Genomic DNA, 17,853 nt, shown 5'->3' on the forward strand with positions numbered 1-17,853 from the left:
TGCAGAACAGACTGTTTCTGACATTCATAATAGGGAATAGTCATTAGAGCCTTTCTCCTTTGGTGGACAATTAACCTCTCACTTAATGGCAGGTGAAAATGGTCATTCTTGGTATGAACCAGAAAACTTGCTTTGTATTAAAAGAGGGAAATAAATCCAAGAGACTATAGAACAAAGTAATCAGGATGAATGAAGATCTGACAAGAAATGCTCTGCTAAATGATGATGGACCCCAACTAGGGAAGACTTCTGAACATTTTAAAAAGAAAATTTGGTTTTCTTCCTTTCCTGACTTTCAACAATGTTTGAGGTATACCTGAGTCCTGACTAAAAGCAGATTATTTATTTATTTATTTATTTTTCCTTTAAAATCTGCATGCATTTTAAAGCCAGAAGGACCAGGGTGATCATCTTGTTTCAGGGGCATGAGCAGGCCTGGGCTGGAGCAGAGGGAGATGGCTACTTCATGCTATCCAGTAGCACAAATGCATCTCCTTAGGACTGATCCCAATAACTCATACAGTATTTATCAACGAGGTAAGAGCAACCCTGAGCTCACTCCTCATTGCCATACCTCTACACTTATGAGCTGATGGCTGATCTCTTCCTGACATCCCCTCTTAATACTTCTCCTTATCAGGAAGAAGTTCCTTATCAGTTCTGTGCAGGGACATCAGCAACAAGGGGAAAGAGCTCAGAGCTCCAAACAACCCAGGCTTGAAGTGCATCTAGTCCACCACGGCTCTGCAGTACGCTGTGCCATTTAGAGGTTAGCCTGTACCTTCCTCCAAGCTCAGCTTGATCCTTTGATTTCCTCCTCCCCCAAGTAGAACAGGGCTAGTGGCCTGATAATTTAATATTACAATGGGCAACTTCCTCTATAAAGGGATTCTCCCTTCTCCCTGCCATAAAATTAAACCACCTGAAGGAATTCCTTGGCACTGCAATTCAGCAGTCTTTGGAATACCCTCTACCTCCATCCCCCTCCTCCTCCTCCTCCTCCTCCTCCTCCTCCTCCTCCTCCTCCTCCTCCTCCTCCTCCTAATAATAATAATAATAATAATAATAATAATAATAATAATAATAATAATAATAATAATAATAATAATAATAATTCTTGATTGCTTAAGAAATGTCACAGAAATGTAAAATTGTTTAATAATAATAATAATAATAATAATAATAATAATAATAATAATAATAATAATAATAATAATAATAATAAATTCTTGATTGCTTAAGAAATGTCACAGAAGTGTAAAATTGTTTAAGAATGGGAACTTCGGTCCAGCATTGAGTTGAAACACCAGCGTAGCATTTCCCTCAACCTGCTGCAACTGCTGAGGGTGGTACTTAGCCAGAAAACCAGCTCTGTGATTTAACTAGCTACACACGGTTGTCTTCTGAGCTTGGCTGTCCTTGACATCCAGGATTTCCATTGCTAAGGAAAGCTTTTTCCATAAGCTTTAATCCTTAAAGCTTTAGAAAATGGTGTTTTTTTACTAAAACATCTTCTCAGGTTTCAGCATTCTGCCTTCTTACCCCAAGGGACGTAGAGATATACGACATCCTGCAAGAGTCTTGGCTGTCCTTAAGCGAGAAGATGTAAAACCCTGATGAATCTGGGTTGTGATAGCAGGTTGGACCATTCCCTGTAGGGCAACACCCCCCTTTCACACATGGGAGAGAGCATCAGTCATACAAGCTTCTGGTCTGAATAGCTCAGTGCCAGGATGCTATGACTAAGAACCATCCTCTCCTTCTTGCGAACACTGTGTGCGTATGTATATTTAGATCTCTGTGTGCATATATATCGATCTATATAAATATATATGTGTATGGAGACTGCAACTGAGCTTTTTTAAGCTCGATGTGTTGTTGACTCTCTCCTTCCTTCTTTTAATCAATGCAGAAGGCCAGTAATGGGATGTTGAGGTTACCTCCCCCAGTTTGTCCAAGATCAGAACTTAGTTCTCCTCAAGTAAGGGATACTGTGAGGCAAAAATCAAGACTTTTTATTTTCTTGAAAAATAAAAACTGAAAAAATACATTTTTTTTCTTGAAAAAAAAAAAAAAATCAAGTCTTTTTTTTTTCTTTCTTTTTTTTTTTTTTTTTTTTTTTTAAGTCTCTCCCAAATACAATACTCTAATCTTAATGTAAACTTCTACATTTAACCTAAGCTTTTTTTTAACCCCCTTTTCTTTGGAAATACATGAATAAATAAATAAATAAATAAATAAATAAAAGAGTTATAGTCCACTTAAACCCCTCAGTGTTGCTACACTTTATTTTCATAGCAGCTCAACAATGGACACCTAGGAAGAAACCCAGCCCCTCAAGCCAGGATCTATAGTAAACCATGAACAGGAAAGTGTCCCCTGCCACTGCAAACCCTGAACAGCTATCTTCTCTCTCTCCAATTTCTATTCCAGAGTCTGGGAGAGCAAAAATCTTACCCATGGTCAACCTCAGAAACGGTTTCTCAGCAGGAAGCATGGTTTTCATTTGGAAACCTTATTCTATTAATCTTCTTCCAACTCAAATTACTTAGAAAAAAGAACAACAAGCCATTAGAGTGACTTTAAAGACAATGAATTGTGTAAATAACGAGACAAGCAAATGTCCTTGAAGAGGCTCTCATCTGCTTGTGCATTACTGTGGCTTCAGCAGGAGTCATTGTGGTTTTAATTAACACCTTTCTCTGCGCAAAATTACCACATTGTTCCCAAAGCCTGCTTTTCCTGAGTGACACCCAGATGAGTTTCTGGATTTTATTGTGCCTTCAGAGGCTCTGTTAATCCAGGGTTTCTTCCATTTTCGTGGACAGCAGGCTGTTAGCACTGCACTGCTCTGAGTAGAGTGCCTGGCCTCAGCCCTTATTGCACCCACACTTTCCAGATGTGCCTTGAGGACTGAACACCCCAGGAGTGCCCATATCCAAACACCATTCGGTCATTTTGCTGGATCTGTGCCCCTTTTCCTCTTAAAGTACCAGCAGCAAAGGAGGGACTTTCTCCTCTGGATATCCTAGAAAAAAAATATAAAAAAATAAATAAATAAAATAAAATAAAATAAAATAAAATAAAATAAAATAATAAAAAAATAAAATAAAATAAAATAAAATAAAATAAAATAAAATAAAATAAAATAAAATAAAATAAAATAAAATAAAATTCAAATAATAGAGACAACAAGAAGGAGAAATTTGAACCTTTTGGAAAGCAAGGTTGGGCAGTAAAATACAGATTATAGGGCATCCTCAGTTGAACTTTGAGGGCCTTTCCTTTTAAACAAAAACCTCTGCTTATCTGACATTTCCTTGCTAGGTCTGTAATGGGATTAGATCCTTTGATGTTGGCCCTGCTGTCACCTGGGAGCTGGTTTACATCTTATCCATTTTGGTCCATGCTGTGGCTTTGCTGCCGACTTCATCCCCTGACTCCCAGCCCTGTTTTGTGGTGTTGTGGGAAGAGAACTGACCAGAAAATGCTCCTTCCTGTCCATGTACAGAGGTTTAAATAGAATTAACACCTGAAAACACCACATCCAGGCTGGGCCTTTTATCTCTGGGAAGGAAAAGAGCAAAAGGTTTTCAGATCCTTCAGGAATCAGCCCTCCATCATACCTTTGGTAGGAGATAAATTCACACTGTAACTCTAACCCATCCTTACCTGCCAGAAAGTCTAAAGGGTTCTAAGGGAAAAAAAAAAAAAAATCTTGCAAAAGCAAGGGCAATGTGTGTATTGCCATACATTTTCAGTAGATGCTGGATTTTAATAATGGAATTCAGCTTACTGCAGATTGAATAATTTCTTCAAGATGATTTTACAGATTATCATTCCTGAAGGGTGAAGAACTGATATAAACATGTTTTTTTGGAAGCCAGATGTCATATTACGAATGCAGAATTAACCTGGTTGCAATATCTTTAACTCTGAGACAAAGTCTGACCCTTTTCCATTTCATACAATTCTCTATCTTTTGTGTTTAAGAACCATAGTATAGGACGTCATTTTTGGTACAGATGATTGCCAATGCAAGTGAGCTGTGTTATTTTTATTGCATTCTTAGCATAATAATATATTCTGTTCAAAAGTAGTAATGTAGGAACATAAATATATCTTAGCTGCCTATTAACATTAGTCAGGAAAAGACATTCTTTGTGTAATATCTGTAATATGATCATTTAAATTTTATTTTCTCCTTTTGTGCAGTAAACCTTGAAAGGCATTATTTATGAAATTTGGTGCAATACCTACAACCTCAATTCTTTTATATGTTCACAGAAGCTCTTGTTTTGGTTTGCTTAGTTTTGTTGTTGTGTTTTTTTTTTTTTTTTTTTTTTTTTTTATTGTCCATCTAGTGTTTTGAAATGAAAATTCTGTGGTGTGTTTCAAGGATCACAGGTAAGGCTTTCAGCAAAGAAGAGATAAGGTCATTTCCATGCATTTTCAAATAAATGGGGGCCACGGGCATGATCCTTGTCAATAGAAACTCACACTGTTTCACCAGTCAGTGGACGCATCCTAACTGGAGACAGTAGAAAATCCAGCCCAAGCAATATGCACTCTACACTTGTAAGAGGAAATAAAACATACTTCAGGTGATCTTCTGGCATCAGATCCAAATGACGTAGCATGGGGTCCAGTGCAATTAATATCTGATTTGATCTTTTAATCATTAACACACAGCTTGGCTACAAAAACTCTGCTCAGTCCATGTGAATGTACCTACTTGTTATTTACTCTCCTGCACAACGCGCATGTTGCACAGCCCAGCCACAAGAAAATCAATGTTTAGGTGGAAATGAATATGAAAATGATTGTTCCTGTAACGCAGGAAATAAAAGACAGAGGAGGAATTTCTTTTCTAGTGATGACATACGAGTAAATCATTATGCCTTATTTTGATATCATTGACATTTTCCATAAAGACTTTCTCCTAGGAGCCAAATAGATCTGTCAGCACAGAGGGAAGTGTGTACAAATGAAGCATAAATCTACACTCCTGAGGAATGAGAATGGTGTCAATAATTTTGAGCCCGGAGAAAGGGGGGGAAATTCTGATGCAAAACCTGGAGGAGTGAATCCCAGGCTGACATAGTCTCAAGCTCAGAGTACGATCATAGTGATGCAATCACGGAACAGCATCAGCATGCATAAGGCAGGCTGCAACTCTCATAAGAGCGTGAGGCTGTGGAAAAGAAAGAAGAATATTCTGACGTGGCAATGTGCCTGACTTCACTTATGTTTCTAAATATATATCTCTCAGGTCTGTTTCGGGAGAATAATTATAAAAAATGGTTTAAAGGTGACAGTATTCAGTGAAGCTGCAGGTAGTATCCTGGTACTGGTGTAATGAGTGGTAATAGAGACATAAAATGTCATAGGTCAAAGGAAATCAGATCCAGGGATTTAGCCATATGAAGCTTTGTAATGTGAGTTAAAAGATGATTGGCCACTTTCTCTGAAGTATTTTGTTCTCTAATTTCCATGTAGACATGTAAATGGCTTTTAGAATAACTTAAATATCTTTATGAAACTGCCTCTGCCCCTGGTAGTTTGGAGAAATGGATTTAACTTGTTTGTCCATATATTTCTCTAAAGAGGATGTTTGAAGCTAACCCAGAAAATGAAACTCCGGGAAGTCAGACTTTACTGCAAATATCAGCATCTTTCTACTGCAAAATATTTAGGGTCTGGCTAACTGGATGTGGTGTTATTACAAAGCTAGGCAGCTGAGATACACCACAACTGTTCTCTCGCTCCCTCTCCTCAAAGGGAAAGGGGGCTCCTCCACCCATGGGGGTCTGCAGCGTGGAGATCTGCTCCATGTGGGACCCATGGGTGCAGGGGCACAGCCTGCTCCACCAGGGGCCTCTCCACAGGCCACAGAGGAACCGTTGCTGCCTGCCTGGAGCACCTCCTGCCCTCCTGCTGCACAGGCCTTGGTGTCTGCAAGGCTGCTCCTCACTCCTCTCTCTCCCAACTGCTGAGGCACAGAAGTTTTTGTGGTTTTTTTTTGTTTTTTTTTGTTTTTTGTTTGTTTGTTTGTTTGTTTGTTTGTTTTTTGTTTGTTTGTCTTCTGTTCTCCCAGAGGCCCAAACATTGTCACACCCTTGGCTCAGCTCTGGCCTGCAGTGGGCCTTTGGTGCTGGCTGGAGCTGGCTCTGATCATGGGGCAGCTGCTGTCTCTGCTCACAGAGGCCACCCCTGCAGCCCCCTGTTATCAAAACCTTTCCATGTAAACCCAATACACTGAAAATTATTAAACTGCCCTGATGCAGCAGTACAGATGAGCTCTGCTCTCCATGCCTTTGCATTAACCACAAAACCAGTGGGGAAACACACCTTGAAGACTGCGAAACCAAAGTTATTGTCTCATTCTCCAGAAGATCCTTTGGAGTTTTCTTTCCTTTAGTGCAAATCCTGGCATGAAGACTCCAGGCATGAAAATTATCATCACATCCCTTCGGAGACTTTGCTGTCGTCAATAGTCTCCTAGTTCTTCTGATGTGTCAGAGCTTGCTTGATCAGGCATAGCTGGGGGTCACTTGCTTTTGTAGCTCACCTCCTGCAGGCAAAACCCAGGGAAAAGTGTCCATTCTGGTCTTTTGAGTCAGGGCAGTGAGCTGTCAATGGTGTTAAGTCAGCCAAACCGCCTGTGCTCTCCTCACTATCTGACTCACTGCTGCTAGCAGGGAGGTCTCCATGAAGTCTACATGCTGGTGTTGATCTCCCTCCTCATCCCCCTTGGACGTGGTTCAGTTTTGTTTTAAGGGCTTAAACTGACAGAGGATCACAGCGTGAACCCTGGCAGATTTCTGGCTTCTTTTAAGGAGGGGGAGCAAAGACTTATTTTCATGGCATTATGTTTTGCAAGCAGCGAATGGAGGCTGTTGGGGTAACTGGGAGCGGCTAGCAGCCTCTCAGCATGTCCCAACAGGCATGGGCATTAACAAAGAGAAGCACAAGAGTGACCTCAGGGCTAAACCCATGCTTTTCTCTGACTCGCTTTGTTATTTTTTTTTGCATTATTATCCTCTCCTTGCATTTAAAATCAACTACATCCTGGCATGAAACAAGTAGTTCTTGTTGATTCACATTTTTATAGAGAATCTATAGCCTAGTGCCATCAAAGGGCTTTAAAATATCCCTTAACCCCTCTTCCACATAAACTTCTAGCACCATGCTGCACAAGGAGCCCCCGTGGACATAAATCTATATGATCTGCCCTTCAAAAAGCCTGAAATTATGTAAATAGCAGGAGAAGAATCATTTTCATGGGAGACCACAAGGATTTGGAGACATTTTGCATTTATAAAGGCAACACTCTTAAAGCCGTCCACCCCTTGAGGAAATTACACTTGGAAAAGAGAAAAGCTAAATGTTTGTCTGTTCAAATGTTGAGATTTCTCTCTCTCTCTCTCTTTTTTTTTTTTTTTCTTTTTTTTTTTTTACAGAAAGAATTTCTACTAAGGTATGCAAGCATATGACTAGGCCTTGGCCTGAGGCTTAGTTTACTGAACAGACTCTAAGAAACTACTCTATAGGGCATGAGAAACTGCTGAACAACAAATTAACAGAGTGAGAAGCTGACAAAAGATACAGATAGCTCCATGAGGAATGGACAGATTTCACAGATGTTTAAGGGGGAGTTGGGCGAGAAACAGCCAAACTTCACAGTTAATTAAAGAGAGCATTGGGGACCTTTTGTAAGTGGAATTTCACAAGGCCAACAGTGCTGTAGTAACTACTTCAGAAAGAGCAAATTTGGGTATGCATGCAGCAGAAATGGACTGGTGGGGAAAAAAGTAATTGGGGAGGTTAATTATTTGGGAAGAAACAAGGGCAGGGAAAGGAAGGTGTCAAAGAGAGGGACAGAAGAAGTAGAATGGGGAAATGGAGAGAAAGAGGGACAGAAAAAAATGGTTGAGTCCAAAATCTGCTGGTCAGTCTGATTGTCTGACTGCCACCACAGTCTGATCCACTTACCAAACTCAATGCCTGACTATTTTCTGTCTGAGCATGCAATTTGTTGTGTGTGGACAGGTATGATTTGCTAGCAAACACCAGGCTGAACTCACCACTGATTTGGTTGAGAGATCTGTGTGCCAGGAACTGGAGAAAGAACATGAGAGCCATATCCACTGGATAAGCGCCAGAGATTGTGCAGGGTGGATTTTTATATCTGATCTGGGTGCCCTAGATCCCTGTCTAATCCATTGATAGTCAATGCCTGGAGTCAGTGGAGCACAGAGATGGTTATTCTACGTCTAGATGTCATCCTCTGCTGTTAGATGTGATGGATCATACCGTAAGTTCTGCAGGCAGCACAGAATTGTTTTCCATGGTTAAGAAGAATGTCTGGAGTGATGGGCTGAGTGAGCAGACCTTCATTGCCCAAGGGAAATGCAGTGGATAACTGGGGCTCCGAGGGCTGTCTGGGCTGGTGAAGGAAGGTGTGTCTTTCTCCTTGTCTTTGAACCACCCCTTTGCCACCTCCATTCCCATTCTTCACCCAATTTAGGCAACAGTGAAGACCTCTATTCTCATAGCAGGTCCCAAGAAATTCACTTAGCACAAAGCAATGTCATGTGGACTTACCAGCTCCATTTCATAGTGCACCCATACTGCATAGCATCAAAGACCACTGCCAACCCTCTTCCATCCGTGACATTCATGACAAGTTCATCTAGGCTTGGCAAGAAAGTCATTTTTGGAAAATCTCCCACCAGGACCAGCTCTCCACACTGACTGCAGGCTGATGCAAATCCTGAGCACAATCGAATGTATCCTTTGACAATCTCTCTTTCTGGGAGAGGAATTGCTTGTGTGATGCTTGAATCGCTGAGGAACACAGTACAGCCTACACAGTTAAAAGGTGCACATATTTTTAAGCAAGAACTTGGCTCACTTCTACTTACGAGTTTGCATGATAATGCAATTGTTAGTTATTTTCTCAAGGTTTCCTGAACTTAGATGAACCTCAGACAGTTAGAAGGGAATGGTTAATTAGCCAAACTAATGAGACTAGAGATCTCCAGTTTCAGTGCAAAGCTAAAGAGGGCTCATTAAAGCAAAACACTCATGGAATGAGCCAACCCAGCAAAAAGGAACAACAAAGAATAGTGTTAACCCTTAAAGAACACTTTGCATTTCCAACCCAAAATGGAAACAGACCCATTTTCTGAAAGAGAGCCTTAACTCAGCGGAAGGCTAGGTCCAAACTAAAATATTTTTGACAAGGACTGCTGTGCTGTTGAGGAGGCAGGTTTCCCATGGAAAATAAAACAACAACATCAATTCAACAGTTCAAATTTTCCCATGGGAAAGGAGGGAGAGGAATAAGCTGCAGAATGCTAGATGAGAATGCATCAAATTCTGGTAAAGGTACAGAGAGGAATACATGCATCATATCAAAAGCCAAAAAGCCAGCAGAAAGTGAAAAAAAAAAAAAAAAAGTCTTCCTTTCTGTGTAAGGTTCAGGGATGCAAGCGGGTCATTACTTCCCAGTCAGCTGGAGACAACATCTCCATCATTCACCCAAACATATGATGAGACACGGCTTAGTGGTGCCAGGTTGTTCCTGGCTGTTCCCTTTGCTTTTTTTTATCATTGCAACCTTTATCGCACAGAGTGATGACCACAATGTTTTTCTGTCTGTACTTCTGTTGATATCCAGCCCTCTTGATGACACACAACCCCAGCAAAAAGTTAACAGCTTTGCAAGGCATTGTGCAACAGGCATAGCCATGTTTTTTTCATCATTGTTGCTGTTGTTTTTTTTATACCTACTCTGCTCTGTACTGAAGTACCAAGGGAACAATGTATTGATTTACACAACGCCCAGTTGTGAAAAATCAACAAACCAAACCTTTGCCTTGCACTTAAGTTTGCTACACTGATATTTTCTTTCCTGATCTATGTATTAAGCCCTCTTGTGAAAAACAGGAGAGTTAAAAAGGGGGGAAAGGTGGACCAGAGATTAATGATGTGTTTTGCTGTGCTGCTGTTGCATCTTTTTTTTTTTTTTTTTATCTGCTTACAAAAAAAGGTGAAGTGCAATGAAAGGGTTGGTCTTTATGTAACACCTTCTGCCTTGAAAAACATTCCATTAGCTGTATGCAATCCAAACTCTTTATTTTACCCTCACTTACGGGGGCACACAACTCCTTGACGTAAGTACCAGCTGCGAGAAATTTCGTCTTTTCTCCAGGGGCCCTGTAAGATTGCATCCAGCTCTGGGGAGGTGGGTGGGAGCTGCTTGGCTGAGTGCAGCAACAAAACCCGAGAGTGCTGAAGAAGACGTAAAAATGTTTGAAGGAAGCAAAACCGTAGGAGGGAAATTGGGGCTTTATAGAATTACTAGAACTGTGGAAGCCAAGGCTGGACAGGGTGGTAAATTGCCCTGTTGGTGTTAAATGTGTTTGTAATGGCCCCAAATTATGAGGCTTTTTCTACTTTGTACCACTGGGGGAGAAGTAGTAATGGCCATCTCAGTTGTGTTAATTGCAGTGCAAAGTTAATAACACCCTGCCCATGTAGATCACCTCACTATGCCTTCTGGTAGAAATGGTCTTGACCATTTCTTCACCTAATAGATGTAAAATATTGATCTGTGAGTTAAAATAACCAGCACCTGGGCACTGCTCCACTCAGCTGACTGCTTTGTCAGGATGGATAGGATAATAATATTATTGACGAGGCTATTTTTAAGGATAATATGTAATGAAAACATACGGTTTGTGAAGGAATGGTGATAAACAAGAAGGCAGTCTCAGCTCAAGATGCCTGAAACTGCCAGTTATCTTACATGGAGGGATACTCATGTGTTTTTCAAATGGTAATGAGTCAAGCCTCAAAATGCCACTGAGATGTATAAGTAATATTATGTTATATTAGCACTAGGGAAACTGAGGCACAGAGCCAAATGGCTTATTTGTCACCTTAATCCTTCATTTGGAAGGGAAAAAAAACAGTCGATGTGATTGTGTTTGAAACACAACTTAGTTTACATGAAGTATGAAACATGTTTTGAAATCTTGCAAACTAGGAAACCTCAAAAACTATAAAATAATGAGCAAATACAGAGATCTTATAATGCTATAATTTCACTTGATTTACTCTATCTCAGTGCTTTATGCCTTTATGCATTGTCAGCTCCTGTTGATCTTATTTAGAACAAACAAAAAATATCTAGTCCACTGCTTCTCCTCCCTCCCCCCTCCACCCCCCCCCCTTTTTTAACTCCAGTTTAACTCTTAGGAAAAAGAAACAAACAACAAAACAAAACAAAACAAAACAAAAACAAAAAACAGACCTAAATAAATGATTTCCAAGGATGGAGACTCAATGTTTACCACAAATAAATACCTCAAATTTTTGATTATTTGAAATTTTGCATTCATTTCTAGACTGGATCCATCTTGATTCAACTTTCAGACAACTGATGTTTTCTATATAATTTTTATTTTTTTTTATTTTTATTTTTTCAAAACTGAGGAGCCTATTACCTCTCAGCCTTCCTGTGAAATAAATATTGGGGAAGGTAAGCAATTGGCCTAGTGGGGAACAGGATGGGAATGGCGTTGGGAATTACTTGTCAAGAGCCATTAAGTGCACTATATTATCCCTTCCAACAAGTACTGCTAATTCAATGTTAATATGATGATTCATTTATCCTCTTAAGGTTTCATGGAAAATGAACCGCAAACCAATATTGAACAAATATAAGCCCATGTCAGCCTTGTCTTAAGTGGTGCTGAGTTGGCATATAAATGAGTCACTAAAAATCAACAGGAAATTACAGCTTGGAATATGAATCATTCATTGATTCCACAAACATATGTCAGGGATAAGTGAGAAGTTTTGGAGAAGACTGTGGATCCAATTGAATGATGTCAGAGAAAAATATATTTGCTGGAAGTAGATAGTCAGAGGAATCAAAACCATTGTTTTCTTTAGGATACACATAGCCTGGGTACAAATTGTATTACAACATTTAAAAATGGCATCTTGCATATTTCATGCAGGAAAAATGGAAAAATGGAGAAACAAGTTGTGTTGGGTCTGTCTGAGCTGGAGTCACCTTTTCCCTGCAGCAGCCCGCACAGTGCTGTGCTCTGCACTCGTAGCTGGAACAGCACTGATATCACTCCAGTGTTGTGTCTATTGCTGCGTAGTGCTGGCACAGCATCAGGACTCCTAAGCCCCCAAGAGCCAGCAGGCTGGGGGTGGGCAAGTGATGGGGAGGGGACATTGCCGGGGCAGCTGACCTAAACCAACCAAAGGGATATTCCATAACACCTGATGTCACACTCAGCAATAAAAGGGGGGGCTCTCGTGGGGGAGGGGGCTGTTCCTCCTGAACAACCACTACGCGTTTGAGGCCCTGCTTCCCAGGACGTGGCCGAACACCGCTCGCTGATGGGAAGTAGAGAGTAATTTTTTCCTCTCTCTCTGTGCTTCCGCGCGGACTGATTGTTTCTTTTGTATCTGTTTCTCCTTCCCATTCCCTTTCCCTTTAATTAAACCTTTCTCATCTCAAACCTCGAGTTCTCTGTGTTGTATTTTCTCCCCCTCCTTCTGAGGAGAGGGGGAGTGAGAGAGCGGTTGTGGTGGAGCTTGGCTGCCCACCTGAGTAAAACCACCACACCAGTGGAAATGGTCTGGATTGTAATGGTACTGTCTTTACTCCCTGCCTCCTAAACAGGCAAAAATCCACATAGCTTAACATTCTATCTCTCCCTTGACTGTGGAAGTGGCCATCTGTACACAGTTAAGTCATTGTTTCATAATTCAGGATTATCAATGTCTCATGTCAAGACTGCTTCAACACAAAAACATTGACTTGCAGATCAGAAAGTACATTAGAAAATATGTGGCATTTTCAGGAAAAGGAACAAAACAAGATGAAAAAGAATCTTTATTTTTCCAAACCTTGTTGATTCTTTGGAATAAGGACCAAATTAAATTATATATATACATATATATAATCAGACTTTTTTTTTTTTTTTTTTCATATTTCTTTCCATTTCTTATTAAATGAAAAAGAGTAGTTTTGTTTGTTTATTTTCCTGTCTAAATGAAATGTCTTTTTGATGGGAAATGTTTAGAAGTTAAAAAGATTACCTTTAATATTAAATACAGGTTCCACCTATCTATATCCAAAGATAGTAATAGACCTTTTCAGCCTGGCAGAAGAGTCATGATGATATCAGTCCATTATGGGATTTAGACACAATTTTTTGTGTGCTTTATAATTGTTTGCTTTTGATAATGGGCCCCAGATTTCCTTGTAGTCAGACTCAGCATCTGATGGGCTCATCTGTCTGGAAGTAGAGAGGAGAAAAATACCCAGTTCCCTAAAACTTGTAGGGTAGAGATGCAGCTGAGTATAAATGACATTCTGTAAGGCAGGAATGAAGGAGAAGTTTGCATTTCTTAGATTATATTTTCCAGAAATGTGGTCATAAAATGGATTCCATTAGTATATTAATGGAAATACGACTTTTTTTTTTTTTTTTTTTTCCCCCCATTGGAAAAGCTGAAAGAGACTACCCCATAAGAAAATAATAATAAAAAAAAAGAATAGGGCAAAGTGCTAAGTGCTGCAGAAAAGTCAATTGATCTGACAGCAAGGAATATCGTTTACCTCTTTGGTTAGCCAAAGTTTTCTGATCTGATAGGTTTGGGCTCCCAAATCACAGCACATTATTTTTCTTCTCCTGGAATGGATAACAACTGAACAAAATCTCAATAGTAAAGAAGTTGGACACAGCCTTTGTATCCAAGGTAATGAAGCCAGGTCTGCGCAAATTAACTCAGCTATATTGAGAAGGATATTCATTTTAGCATGAGATGGCTGGTTTGTGCAATATTGCAGTGAAGCACTCTGGCTAACACTCTCAATGCTGCTTTAAGTATTTTTACACTATATTTCACCATGGAGATGTGCTATGCTTGAACACCCGAGTCAACTAAGCAAAAACTGCAAAATGCAACAACTAAACAGGCTGAAAATTGTTTCAAAATTGTTAACAAACCATCTGTAATAAACAAGCAAATAATTTTCCAACGAAACATGAACAGACAACAAATAGTATTGATATTACATCAGAGTTCCAGCTAAGAATAAAAATCATCAATGATTTACCAATAATAGCTGTGTAAGTGCAAAAGGAAAAACAGTTCATAGCATGGCTTCATGACTTAGTAATAACCTGTACTGGTGGTATGATAAAGCATTTTAGAAGTCCAGCGTGGATCTATTTTGACTTTTCAGTATGTCATAGAGTTAGTTCTTCCCTTCAGATTTCCAGTGACCCAAAGGAAGACTACTACCCCACTTGCCTCTTTTATCTTCATTAAGATACCCCCAAACAAGATAAAATGATTCATATATAGCTCTTAAAAAAAAAAAAAAAAAAAAGTGTGACAGACAGCAGCAGCCTAGACAAGATGTATACCATTTAAAAATAACATTAACTTCTATAGTACAAGCAGGACAGCATTTAATATGAATAAAATAGATCAGTGGAGGGATTCACAGGGGTAAGTGATGTGAGCTAACAAGTGAGCTAATAGTTATTTTAGCAAACATGTTCCTGATGAAGTAGGTGGAGAAAGCTAGAGCTGAACACCTGATTAATTTTTTTTACATGCATTAATATTAATTAGAAGTAATTTTTGTCATTTGGATGCTTCTTTTAATGTAAATACTTAGGTACTGAAAAATTCCTAAGTTCATGTGTGAAGGAAGAGTGTTTGCAGTGAGCAACATCAGTTCTCTTTATTAAAAAAAAAAAAAAAAAAAAAAGAGAGAGAGAGAGTGAGGGAGAGATTCTGTTTGAAATGAAGGCACCGAAGTTTTGTGGTTGTATTGGGTTTACATGTCAAGGTTTTGGTAGTGGTGGGCTGCAGGGGTGGCCTCTGTGAGAAGGGCCCAGCAGCTGCCCCATGTTAGATTAGATAAGGGCCTGAATCAAGCAGCTGGAAAGGGACCCACCATTGACCAGAGCCAAGTCAATAAGTGATGTTGTTTGGACCTCTGTGAGAACACAGTTAAGGAAGGGAAAAATAAAAACTGCTGGGTAGCAGCAGCTGGGACAGAGGAGTGAGGAAATGTGAGAGAACCAGGGCTGCAGCCCCCAGGGTGAGTGCAGCAGGAGGGCAGGAGGTGCTCCAGGTACACAGCAGCAGTTCCCCTTGTGGAGAGGCCCCTGGTGGAGCAGGCTGTCCCCCTGCAGCCCATGGGTCCCACATGGAGCAGATCTCCACGCTGCAGCCCGTGGAGGAGCCCCCGGTGGAGCAGGTGGATGTGGCCTGGAGGAGGCTGCAGCCCATGGAGAGCCCCCACAGGAGCAGGCCCCGGGCCGGAGCTGCAGCCCGTGGAGAGGAGCCCACGCAGGAGCAGGGGGTCTGGGGGGAGCTACCGCCCACCCGTGGGGGACCCACGCTGGAGCAGTTTGCTCCTGGGGGATGGATACAGCCTTCTGCATTTGGGTTTTGTGTTTAAGCTTCCAATACAGTCAATGAACCTCCAGCAGAGACACGCAGTCCCAGACAGTGATTCATTCAGCAGTTACTGGTTACAAATTGGCTGCCCACAGACAGGCAGCTAGTGCCATTTTACATATAGTTGTGTATCAAGCCATTTCTGTGTGGCTGGCAATATCAGTTACAGGAGACAGTGTCCTTCTGAAGTGGGACCTGAGTGCTAAAGTGACATCTGAATTCCTCCCACCCATCAGCTCTCTAGTGACAATAATGGGAGCCGATATCTAGTGACCATGAACACTGCCTCTACATCTTAATCCACAGCTGAATTGCCCCTCCCCCTCAACTCTTTTTTTATTTTATTATTTTTCTTTAGCAATGAATATTCACTGCTTTCTTACCCCTTTGAATTTATGTACCACAATTTTTAATATGCAAATGAAATGCAGATAACATCACACAGCGGTTTATTCTACATTTACAATTGCAATTCTACTTTTACCAGTGTTGTAGATATTTTATTGAAGTTACAGTGTTCCTCCAGTGATGCGTTAACCATCTTTGGTCCTGAAATGGGGGCTTGCAGCCATTAGTAGAACAATTATTATTATTGTTTTCATTATTATTTTCTTTCTGGTGACATCCCCTGCCAAGGCTGTCTGTTTTTGTCAGACTTCTCCATGTTGTAAAAAATTTTTGGCCACGTGGAATTATTAAGAAAGCAGAGTTTTTCCCTGGTAAATGAGGGTATCACTGTAGTTGAAAACTGTGATAGGAACAGTTTAGTACAGTTAGCAGTTTTTAGGACGTAAATTGTCTCTTCCTAATGGAGATACTAAAAGAGACCAAGTGAACCACACCATGCAGTTGACTATTTTTCTCTATTAGCTATAAAGAGAGGAAAAGAAAGATGATAGGCATCTAAAACAATACGAACCTCAGAATTTTCCCTCAGTTTGGAAATCTCTTTTAATCTATTTCAGTTGGCAAAGCGAATGTAAGATTTATAGTGAAGCGTCGAGCTCTCCACTCCGGGGAGTGATGCCCTCTGCTTGGACAGAGGTTAACATATGCGGTGGCAGTGCTTGCTTTGTGCACAGCTACATACTGATTTCCACAGTTCGGGGGAATGTGGAGTTAAGTCACTTACTTCTGAGGCTGATAGTGTCAATCGAGGAAGATAACTGGTGTGGAACGTGATAGGTTTGTGGGAGGTGTGGACCTGAGTCTAATACTAAGCGGGCTTGGCAGAGGATGATCCTCTCAAACTATAGCCAGCACCTATCTGGCCAGCCCAAGTTGCTGTGCTGGGGGAAGTTCTTCTTGTCCCTGGAGTGCTGTTTTATAGATACATATATTAAAGTTATGCATGAGGTTCATTTAATTTCATACTTTTGAAAGGTTGGTGTCTAAGTCAGATTTAGGATGCATCAACAGACAGTGAAGAGAGATAAGCATTTCATTAGCTAGGTGTCACATAACTTTTGGAATAGATGAAGTTAGGCAAATAGTCTGAGCTAATGTTATTAGGGGTCCTGTAAATGCATAATTGTTTTACTTTTTTTTTTTTCTTCTTTTCTTTTTCATGTCTGAAACCCAACCTGATACCCTAACCAGCTGTTACTGATTTCAGTGTCAGGATTTGAACTTACTCTCAGTGTAAATTTGGATTGTGCATCGTCCTTTGTAGGAACTTGAAACCCTGTGGATTCAAGCATCCTCCTCTTGTGATGAGTGCTGTACATGGTATTTACAAGGTCTTCTTCCTAACAGAACTTTTGAAATAAAAAAGAACACAATAATTAATGAAGAGAAGGGAACTGGAGGCTGTTTCTTGCCACAGTGATTGAATTATTGAAAAGGCACATAAGTCCTGGACCTAAGCTGTGGCACATTTTGCGTTGGGTACAGATCACTGTGCTTTTGTTTAGAAGCACCTCTCAGTTTCATAGTTTAAGCAACCAAGCTCCAGCAAGCACGCTAAATGTCCTATTAACAATTGTCTTCCGAATATGGGTGTCCTGCCTTTTTCCTATATAAAATAAAAATAAATAAATAAATTAAAAGCATTATGATCTGCCTGATCCATCCCACTCCTTCCTTCTGAATGATAACTGCCGCTCTGCTGGGTAGAAACCATGTAGTAAAAGCTACTGAATTTTGATTGATCTCTGATGATCAGCTCTGTAGGTTGCTCATGATCTGGTAGCCACGATCCCAGACAATAAAAAGGAGCATGAGTTTGACAAAATGCAATATCCCAGCACAAATATATGACTATTTAATTTTAAGTATGTTTTAGCATTCCAACTGCCTGGTCCCATAAGCTCCAGAGAAGTTATAGCTACTTGG

Source organism: Anas platyrhynchos, chromosome 2, assembly GCF_047663525.1.
Source record: "Anas platyrhynchos isolate ZD024472 breed Pekin duck chromosome 2, IASCAAS_PekinDuck_T2T, whole genome shotgun sequence".
In the NCBI taxonomy this organism is placed as follows: domain Eukaryota; kingdom Metazoa; phylum Chordata; class Aves; order Anseriformes; family Anatidae; genus Anas; species Anas platyrhynchos.